Genomic DNA, 11661 nt, shown 5'->3' with positions numbered 1-11661 from the left:
CTGCCCTTTTGTTGTATTCATCTCGCTTTGTTAACAATTGTGATTAAAATAGAGATAGAGGATGTATGTGGATGGATGCTTGGTGTGGATAATAACTGAATGATCAGGGAGGGGCCAGCCTAAGAGTATCCAGAGTCCATCGGCTGAAGAAGGCGTCAAGTGGAAATAACCAGAGGACCCCCAGAGGGCAGGGTGGAATTCACCCAACAGCCTCAAGAATGGGAGAACCAAAGAACAAGATAACATCTGGCAGCACGGAGCCGTCAGGAATGTGCCATCTGCTGATTGATTCAGCAACAGCATGATGAAGCAATTCCCACAGAATGGCATAGGAAGAAACTCCTATAAAAATGGACTCTAGAAAGTGAGAACTCTGGGGTCTGATTCTGCAAACCAACTTCCAGGAGCATCAGATGAGCATCTGACAAGGCCCTGCTCCCTCCTCATGTCCAGGCCACCTGGCCAGTGGCTTGGCATGAGAAACTCTAAGGCTGGTAACTATGATAACAACCTTGCAGAACCTGTGTGTGTGTGAATAAAATATGAGATTGAATGGAATGTTATAGCTATAACTAACTGCTTACTATGATTGTGGTATTTTGCCTTTTCCCCTTTTAATAAGATCCTGCTGGTTTTTATTTTATTGGTATAACATTTTGGTGGAGAATTGTGAAAGGGGTAATACTGGTAAAAAGCCTCAGTTATTGTAAATATTGGTGTGCACACCTCCAGCTCTATTGAGCTAGGCATTTCTATTAGGTTAACCAGACCTGCTGCCCTCCGAGAAGGTAGCAGGGAAAAACAGGTTAACCAGACTTGCTGGCCTCTGGGAAGGTAGCAGGGGACTTGCTGGCCTCTGGGAAGGTAGCAGGGGAAAAACGCATAGATTAAGCTACGATTACTGTACTATACTAAACCTAAGTCCTATTGCTCACTGAGGTATTGGGGCAGCAAGAAGGTCTAAGGGCCAGGCTAAGCTACTCGCTGGAATAAGGAGTAGCAGGTTCAGAGAATCTATGCTGTGTCACTCGGTGACCTGTGCCAGGTGTGACAAGGAAATTTGATAAGCTATGATTTCAGAATCTAGGCTGTGTCACTTGCTAAGTAATACCAGGAGTGACAAAGAGATTGAAATATCTGTGTTAAGATGTTTAAAAGAAAACAGGGTAAGCCAGTACCAGAGGGAGGAATGGAGTCAGAAGGAACTCCAACCTCATCTTTTGTTAAAAAAAAATTACACCTTTTAAACAAATCCTTCAAAAATGTGGGCACAGTCCTTGGACTAAACAAGCCCTAGCTGATGTCTGCACTATTTCGGACCTAGAGGATAGATTGGCTCATATACAAACCTTCTAGTGCTGCAAAAAGAGATGCAGCAGCAATTTGGTTGTTGTGGGAGGCAAGTAAGGATTCTTACCTCCACTTTTCTTCATGTAAAGAGGAAAAGGCACAAACGGAAAAGGGAGCAGACAATTGGGAGGTGCTGGCTACAAATACCCAAAGCCAGCTGAAAATAGTGAAAGAGGCACTCCAGGAATGCAAAAAGAGAGAAAGATTCCTGGCAGGCCAAGCTAAAGACTCTGAGAAAATTGAAAGAGAGAATCATATGCTCCAAGGTATGGTAAAGAAATTAACCTTGAAGCAGGGCAGAGCACCTGCAATCATAGTAGTTGTAAATCACTAATTAAGAGTCTGAGACAAAAATTGGGCTTTGCCTCTAAACAGGTAGCAGCCATTACAGCAGGTGGAGGGGGAGAAGGTCCTATGTACGGCACCTCCAGGCATAATTATAAAGAGAAAAGAGAGTGAAAAAGTTAACTCTGCAGAGGCTGGAGGGAATTGAGCAGCTAAACTTTGTGAAAATGTTAAAAAGGAAAAGTGTTTGAGAAAGAGCATTCTTGGTTTCTTTGCAGACATTCTGAAGGAAAAATGGGCCTTTTCCAAAGGAATGTCTGTAAATTAGCCAGGCAAAAATAAACTATCTGATTCAAATCATTTGACTGGGCAATTTAGTCAAATTTGCTAAAAGAACACAAGGGGGTTCTATTGGAACTTAACTGCCTCAAATGTATAAAGGGAATGTAAGACGTAAAAAAACAGAGCAGTGTGGAAGGGATGTTAAGGAAAAGATAATGTGTATGTATCTATCTGCTTGTGTGTAAATATGTAAAGTTCTAAGGACCAATTGGTTTTGTTTTTGTTTTAAATAATGCCACTAAAAATCTATTTGACTCTTTAATTCAAAGTTGCAAAACTGACAGACCTTTTTGCTAGACACAGGTGATTAGTGTTGTTTAGCTTTGGGATTTGGCATTTTACCCTTAAAAGGTAACTCAATGCTTTACAAAATTTAAAATGTTTTTAAGTTGTGGCTGCAGCAGGGCAGTCAAAATCAGGAGAATAGGAAAAAAAATTCTGGATATTGGTTTGTTTTGTTTTTGTAACAAAATAGCAGATGAGAGCTGTAGTAAAAAAATAAATGAATAAGAAATTAAAAAAGACAGTGCCTCTCTGAAGCAACAGCAGGGGTGAGGTGCACAAAACAAAAAGAAGCAATGTTAGAAACACTGAGTCTTAAAATGGCTCTGAGTAATCAGACTGTCACTTTGATAAAGGTACATGAAATCTCTGTACGCAAAAAAAAAAAAAAGAAATAGTTACACCTTATGTAAAAATGAATATGGATAATGTTATAGAAGTTAAATTATGGAAGGAATGTGCATTTTCCCCAGAACATGTGCGGGGTATATTGTAGAAGGGGCAAAAGAAAGGCAAACATACCATGCTGCCTAATTAAAATGCTATTAGGGCTCCAAAGGGAGCCACAGTAGGTTGGGTTTTCTTTTTCAGATTGCTGTGTGTTTTGGAAGCAGAAGTTAAAAAAAGTGATCAAAACTTTGGTGAAAGCTGATTGTGTCCCTTTTAAGATAGCTTTAAATCCAAAAGCAGAAAGCGTCTGTGAAAATGCAAATTACCTAACTGATAATGGAAGGAAAGAACTGGCAGCACAAAGGAGCTGCAGATAAAGGACAAACCTGGTCAGCAAACAAATTGTCTAAATCAGAGGCATGGTATAACAAGATAATTTTAATAAATTTAATGATAATAAGTACCCCTGTAACAATGTATAGTGTGTATGATTTTTGGAAAAATCCTTTAAAGTCATATGGTAATGATGCTTCTCAGTTATTACCTGTAAATAAACTTAAAGCTTAACACAGCAGGAAAAACATTATAAACTTGGTCTGCTGTATAAGAAGGAAAACTGAGGAACCCCACCTCATGAATTTAATGACTAAACAGTGGGAAAATTTCCCCATAACCCTTAAAAGATAGAAGCCATTGAAACCTGGCCTGCCTATAGAACAAACACAGGAAAATATGGGGGTAATTACCCTTGCTGATTGCAGGCAAAACAGAGGATTTGTAAAAGAAATATTTTAAGCAATAATCTGTCACCCCAAAAGGGGTAGAAACATGTTCTTTTTGTCTTTCAGAAAATCAGGAAAAGCTGACGCCAGCTGAAGAGCAACCCAATAGCATGAATCTACTGTCACAACAGAAATTGTGTTTTGTGTTCTATGTTTTGTCTCATGTTTTGTCTTGTTGCTAGCACTGTTGTGTGTTTTAAAAAAAAAAATACTGCAAACCTGCAGGTACTTAAAAATAAATTAAGCTCTCTGTCGCAGCTACAGGACAGCCTGACTCAAAACCAAGTACATGCCAATGTAGACTTGGTCCAAATTGGTCTGGGTAACCTAAAAGCCCGCTGGAATCTTTGGCAATGGCTTAATACTACCACATGGCTTATGCATAAGAAAAAATGTAAAAATAGGAAACTACACAGCCATAGCTACGGGATGCACTGAAATGCAGATACTTGCCCTAGCTACTTTGGAACACGAAATGTTCTGGATCATATTGGAAAATAATAAGGTTAAAACAAAGAAAGAGAGCATTGTTTGACACTTATCAATATGAATGGGTGCAATACGTTTCCAGTATTGTAAAACCAGATGTGTTAATGGGAGAAATTGTTGTCAAAATTGCACACCAACAGTCCCTGGAGGCAAAGGTATTGAAGGTTAGCCCACTCCCCATATTACACATGGGACTGTTAGGTGAGAAAAATTAAATATGAAGCAGTTATGCCAACCGAACCAAAGTCAGGCCAATAAAGGTTGCTGGGAAAGTCCCTGAACGAGATAAGTAGAATGAAAGAATACTTGTTTAAGTTGTAGGGAGTAAGAAAAAAGGGGAGGCCTGCATTCCTGCATTTTTGTACCAGATGTTCTGGGAACTGTCTTGTTGAGATCCGGAGGCGCTGATTTCCACTCCTTGTTTTTGTGCTATGTCTGTTCTTAACTCCTTGTCTCCTGGTTAACATGCATACCGATAAGAAAGTTAGTGAAGGGTTGTGATTTGCTAAAAGTTATCTACAATAAGGGGGTAGAAGTGCATGCATAACAGAGGATTTTAACAAACATAGGGGAGGGGTGGGCTGCTTTATGAATAAATCTGTGACGTGACGGAACTGTCTATAAAAACCTATTAGTTTTACTTAGAGGCTGCTGGTTCTCTTTGGAGACGGGCTGCTCTCTATTCTTGTGTGCACTCTTCAATAAAGAGCTTTGTGTTCGGACCTTGCTGGTGTTGCCTGTCTGTCTCCGGTCAGACAACGAACCGTGCCGTCTGGGGTTCGAGTCCTTGACAATTTGGCCACTCCACCGGGACCCGTCTGACTCTCCGGCCTGGGGTCAGACTCTAAAGCAACGCAGCGCACATCCTCCAGTTTCGAGGAGCCTTGCTAGTGATCTGATCCCGGTGTCGGCGATAAGGCGTGTTCTGTGAACCAGCAGGAGCCCATAGAAATCCAGCAATGTCCACCTACCCGTTGAGTAGGCTCCAGATCCAGGTCTTCGGGGTTCGAGTCCCTGGAGAAGGTCCTTCGGGGTTCGAGTCCCTGGAGAGGTAAGCGATCGCTTGATACTAAGAGTTGGGGATTGTGGGTTTGAGTCCTCTTTCCACCTAGGATGGGACAATTTGGCAGTAAATGCCCAGGGGACGCCCCGTTGTCTCTGATACTCAGAGATTGGAAGGGAATCTCTGGAACTACTGGGTTGACTAAATCAAAAATGAATAATTTATGTCAGGTTCAATGGCCAGCTTTCACCACTCATGTGTCCCCGACTAAAGATTGGTCAGCCTGCGGAACTTTTTCTGCAGACAGGACGGATTCCTTAAGAGATATTTTGGTCCATCTTAGACCGGGACAAATGGATTATTTGTTTGTATGGTATAATTATAAGCCAAAAGAAGGACGTCCTCTTTCCTCCTCCTTTTCTTATTAATCTCAGGGGTCTCCAGCCCCACTTTGTGCTATGCCTGCTTCTGCCCCTCCTCCGGCTTACCCTCGGCTTTCTGACCTATGCCCAGGACCAGTTGCAAGCCTTAAGACAGGACTTCCAGACAGAAAAGGAAGCACGGGCTAAGCAAGTACCAGTCCTTTAGAGACTAGTCAAAATTTAACCATTGGTGCTCAGCATATGCCGTAACAACAGTGTGTCTGCCATAAGAGGAAATTAAATAGTTAAACCGCCAATTGGCCGTGCGTTCTGTCCAGGTGACAAGCCTCACGGTGGAGGACTCAGGTAGCCCTTGTGAGTGAGAATATTTAAGAGAAGAGACCAGGAGGGCTGGGGGCTCATTAAGAAGCCCACCCTCCTTGTTAAATTGGTAGTGGAACAAAGCTGGTGCTCATGGAAGGGACAGTTCAGAGAGAAAAACAGAATCGGGCCCAATCGGGCAGGCAACAGATAAAGAGATTGGAAAACAGTTTGGAAACTTGGAGGGCATAGTGAAAAAAGAGGAGTAAATAATTACAGGAATGGGAAACGTAAATCCCAGAATAATAATTGGAATGGTAAAATCTGAGTTGATTGGGGTGTCATTTTGGAAAATAAGCAAGTGATTTAAGGAAAGAAAGTGAGAAGTTAACTCTGTAGTTGCTGGAGGGAATTATCAGTTGAAGTTTGTAAAAATGCTAAAGAAAAAAAAATTTTGGTTTCTTTGCAGCCATTCAGAAGGGAAAATGGGCCTTTTTTTCAAAGAAATGTCTGTAAATAAATCCAGGCAAAGAGACTATGTAATTGAAATCATTTGGCTATGAAAAATTTAGTCAAATTAGCTAAAAGAACATAAGGGGTTTTATTGGAACTTAACCGCCCAAATGTCTAAAGGAATATAAATATATAATGCTACTTAATTAAGATCCTATTAGACTCTAAGGGGCTACAATAGTTGGTTGTTTTCTTTTTTAGAGTTGTGTGTTGTGAAAACAGGAGTTAAAAGTAAAAGGCAATCAAAAGTCTGGTAAAGTTTATTGTGTCCTTTTTAAAGTAAAAATCTTTAAGCTGTGGATCCAAGAGCAACCCAAAAAACATTTGTTTTAATGTAAATTACCTAACTGATAAGGTAAAAGCCACTGAAACCTGGGCTGCCTAAAAAACAAATACAAGAAAATATGAGTAATTCCTCTGTTTTGCCTGCAATTAACAAGGGTATTTGTATAAAAAGAAAATATTTTAAGCAATGACTGACTGCCAAGAAGGGGTAGATCTATGCTCTTTTTGTCTTTCAGAAAATAAGAGAAAACTGATGCCAGCTGAAAAGCAATTCAACATATCATGAATTTACTGGCACAATAGGAATTATGTTCTGTGTTCTATGTCCTGTCTTGTGGTGTTTGTCTTGTGGCCAGAATTGCTGTGTTTAATTTTTCATAGAACAGTTTAGTTTAAAACTAAATAGAAGGGTTAAATCAAAATGCAGATACTTGTTTTATTCAACTTGAAATACAAAGTGTTTGGATAATATCAGAAAAATGTGGTATACTAAAGTTTAATACATTTGCTTAAGTAAGGAAAAAAAATTTCATTGTCCAGATCTTTTAATTAAAAAAAGAAATTGTTGTTAAAATTCACGCACCAACAGTCTTTGGAAGCAAGGACATGAAAGGTTAACCCACTCCCCATATTATACATGGGATCCTTGTGGCTACCTCTGATTTCTAGCCAGAGGGGTGGGGAGGAAGGAAAGCTATTGAACACCAGAGGTTGTACCAAGTGGACTCCTCAAAAGTAGGTGTGTTTGTCCTGGCTTGTTGCTCCAAAGCTCTGTAATAAAGTCATTTTCCTCGAAGGGTGTATGTGGTATACATTGAACAATAAGACTAAAGTGCTGTATAATGGGCAATGTATATGTGTTCATTTTTGAACAAAGGTGTGTGAGTGGAAAGTGAAAGTTTCCTTTGCAGGTTAATAGAAGCCAAAAAGGGGAGAAGAAAAAGAACAGAGGACGAGCTAATTCAATGCTGTAGCTGGCAGGCTCAGTCCAAAGATAAGACACTGGCTTACCCAAGGATACTACTCACAGCTAGGATTTGGCTGATGGCCAAGAAAGAGGGGGGCTTGAATGTGCCCAAGCAGCTGTGAGATCTGTAAAACACTGCCAGACATTAATGAAATGTGTTAGGTCTCTGTATTTACAGGTGAAAGAAGTCCTGCTCCAAGGATCCTGAGCAAACCTGCCATTTGTTAAAACTGGGTGACTGGGTCTACATAAAGGTCCATCAACGAAAGACTACTCTGGCCCCATGCTGGAAAGGTCCTTATTAAGTCCTGCTAACTACCAACACCGCTGTGAAGTGCCAAGGACTGACTGCCTGGACCCATGCTTCTTACTGCAAAAAGACCCCTCCACCTCAAGATGACTTCACTTCGACCACTGATCAGCCTGTCCCTCCTTCTGGGTTTTTTCCTTTCCTCCTTTTGGACAGCAGGGGAAAGGACAAGGTGAAGTGCTTGTAACCTCTCCCTTGTCCACTGACAGAGCTAACCTGTATAGCACCGCTAGGGAACCTGACCTGGAGAAAGGTTCCCCAGAAGCAGACAGCGTCGGACTTCGAGGGACCTACGCACGTTCACCCCACCGTGAACTGGGTAAATCGGAAGCAGACGATATCTGTGCTCAAGACAAATGAACCGCTACCCCTTTGGGCGACCTGAAGCTCCAGTTGCAGCTAAAAAAACATTGAGTTGGTGGTGCCCTCTCAGGGAAGGTTGGCCCTGCTCTCTAAGCTGGGTTCTTGTGTTTTTTAATCTGTTTCTTATTTGTTATCTATCTTTTTTTGGTGGTACAGGGAGTTGAGACTACAAAATCACACAGCTCTAATACATTTATTCATCTTGCCCATGAAATGAAAGCTCGAATGCCAGCCCTACAAAACACTTCATGCTGGGTGAGTTCATTAGTGCCAGCTAATAGCCACAAAGGTCTTCCCATAGTTTCTATTCCCCTTAGTGCAGCGAATATGACCTGGACCCCATCCTGGAAGGATTCTACAGGTAATTTAAATATTACCTGGGCTGATACCGGCATCTCTGAAAGCAGGTATCTCATAGTTTGGAAACAGGTTGGTCAATGGTGCCTCTTAAGAAAAGGAAAAATAGCTTAGGGTAATAGTAAGTACAAAGCCTACTTTAATGGCACTCATTTTGGGAGTAAGAGAGGTCCTAATATCTCTCTCCTGGATGGGGCAACCTCTTGCACCTCCGCGTGGTATAGATTCGCAGGTAACAAGTGCAATCTGCATGGAGAAGAACATTCTTTGTACGAAGGTCATAAGTTGATTGAGCATTACGTTATAAATTGCACGCTTGGGTAAAACCTGCCAACTCATACTATGTGTGTATGTTCCTCTAATGCTTCCGCGGCTCAATTCTCCCTCCTCCCATCTTGGACCAGATGGTACAAACTTATTAATAATACCTGGTCCAAAGTCACTCCTACCCTTTTTGGAGTATACTGGGTAACAAGGCATACCTAGCCCTCCCTCCTTCCTGGAGCAGATCCTGCTACTTGGCTTGGTTAGAGCCACCTGTAGTATATCGCACACGTCTCTCTAAAGGAAAAATTAGGAATGTAAGAGGGGCTGAAGAAGATGCAAATGACTCTCGCCCCCTTACTTGGTGTGCCCTAAATGACTGGACGGGTGCATGTGCGGGATTTGTCTTTTCCTATGAAGGTGCCACTTGGCGTATTGGGGAAGGAGTCATGAGACTTCAGGGAGTGTTGGAAATAATGGCAAATACTATTGCCGATGCGTTAGGGTTTTTTTGTTTGGATGCCAAATCTACCAAGGCAGATGGTTCTTCAAAACCGCTTGGCATTAGATATTTTGCTGGCCTCCCAGGAAGGAACATGTGCATTAATTGGGCAAGAATGCTGTGTGTATGTTCCAGATGTTTATAATGTCACCTGGGAAAGAGCAAATCACCTTATGCAAGTTGCAAAGGACCATAAAGGAAAGCAAGTCCACTCACGGTGGAGTAATTTGTTCAGTTGGGTTCCAGACATAGGTGGCTGGTTACATAACTTGCTTCGTAGTGCCATTGTAATTGTTTGTGGCCTAATAGTTTTGTATGTTATGTTAAGATGTGGCTGTTGGCTGGGTACCAAGCTGTGCCCTACCAACCAGTGATTGGTCCCCAGTCACTACTTACAGAGGCCAGTATGTCCCAAGAGTTCCCCTATGGCACTCTGGGGACAAAGGGGGGACTGTTAGGTGAGAAAAATTAAATATGAAGCAGTTATGCCAACCGAACCAAAGTCAGGCCAATAAAGGTTGCTGGGAAAGTCCCTGAACGAGATAAGTAGAATGAAAGAATACTTGTTTAAGTTGTGGGGAGTAAGAAAAAAGGGGAGGCCTGCATTTTTGTACCAGATGTTCTGGGAACTGTCTTGTTGAGATACAGAGGCGCTGATTTCCACTCCTTGTTTTTGTGTTATGCCTGTTCTTAACTCCTTGTCTCCTGGTTAACACCCATACCGATAAGAAAGTTAGTGAAGGATTGTGATTTGCTAAAAGTTATCTACAATAAGGGAGTAAAAGTGCATGCATAATAGAGAAAGAGGATTTTAACGAACATAGGAGAGGGGTGGGATGCTTTATGAATAAATCTGTGATGTGACAGAACTGTCTATAAAAACCTATTAGTTTTACTTAGAGGCTGCTGGTTCTCTTTGGAGACGGGCTGCTCTCTATTCTTGTGTGCACTCTTCAATAAAGAGCTTTGTGTTCGGACCTTGCTGGTGTTCCTGTCTGTCTCCGGTCAGACAACGTCTGGGATTCGAGTCCTCGACAGGATCCTTCTGGCTACCCTGAACTCAAGCCAGTGGGCTGGGGAGGGAGGGAAGCTATTGGACACTAGAGGTTGCACTGAATGGACTCCTCAAAAGTGGGTGTGCCTCACCTTGCCTGTTGCCCCAGAACCTTGTAGTAAAGATACATCACTAGGATCATGTATGTGGGATGAATTGGAATCACAAACTCAAATTGCCTCACAGTACCTTCTCTTGAATGGGCTACACAGAAAGTGACACTGATGATTATAAATCTTAGTGTCAAAAGGGGGATTATGTTGGATCATATTAAAGAAGTTCTGTATTAAAATCACAAATGAGTTTGATTCCCCATAGTTTAAATTCCAGGGTATTACTAATTAAGAGGTCTCTTGGTTTTTGGTCTCTTGTTTTTACTGTTTCTCTCCCTCTCTGTGTGAAACTTGCAAGCTGCTAATTGTGTTACTACGTTCTAAGACAGAGTCTGTTCTCAAAGCAATTCTTTGTAACAACAACTACTCACACACAGAGGGACTCAAAGCAATACTCTGTAACAACAGAAACAGCACCCAGAGACTCCCTGCCCTTTTGTTGTATTCATCTCGCTTTGTTAACAATTGTGATTAAAATAGAGATAGAGGATGTATGTGGATGGATGCTTGGTGTGGATAATAACTGAATGATCAGGGAGGGGCCAGCCTAAGAGTATCCAGAGTCCATCGGCTGAAGAAGGCATCAAGTGGAAATAACCAGAGGACCCCCGGAGGGCAGGGTGGAATCCATCCAACAGCCTCAAGGATGGGAGAACCAAAGAACAAGATAACATCTGGCAGCACGGAGCCGTCAGGAATGTGCCATCTGCTGATTGATTCAGCAACATCATGATGAAGCAATTCCCATAGACTGGCATAGGAAGAAACTCCTATAAAAATGGACTCTAGAAAGTGAGAACTTTGGGGTCTGATTCTGCAAACCAACTTCCAGGAGCATCAGATGAGCATCTGACAAGGCCCTGCTCCCTCCTCATGTCCAGGCCACCTGGCCAGTGGCTTGGCATGAGCAACTCTAAGGCTGGTAACTATGATAACAACCTTGCAGAACCTGTGTGCGTGTGTATGAATAAATGTGTGAATAAATATGAAATTGAATGGAATGTTATAGCTATAACTAACTGCTTACTACGATTCTTTTTGTATTCACAATAAATTTTGGCATTTTGCCTTTTCCCCTTTAATAAGATCCTGCTGGTTTTTATTTTATTGGTATAACAACACCACCAGCTAAATCATCCCAGCCAAGGCTTTGTCAAGCTGGGCCTTAAAAACCTCTCAGGAAGGAGATTCCACCACCTCCCTTGGTAACGCATTCCAGTGCTTCACCACCCTCCTAGTGAAATAGTTTTTCCTAATACCAGCCTAGCCCTCCCTGACTGCAACTTGAGACCATTGCTTCTTGTTCTGTCATCTGGTACCACAAAGA

This window comes from Natator depressus, chromosome 6, assembly GCF_965152275.1.
Source record: "Natator depressus isolate rNatDep1 chromosome 6, rNatDep2.hap1, whole genome shotgun sequence".
Taxonomy (NCBI): domain Eukaryota; kingdom Metazoa; phylum Chordata; order Testudines; family Cheloniidae; genus Natator; species Natator depressus.
Note: the sequence above shows the minus strand (reverse complement) of the source record.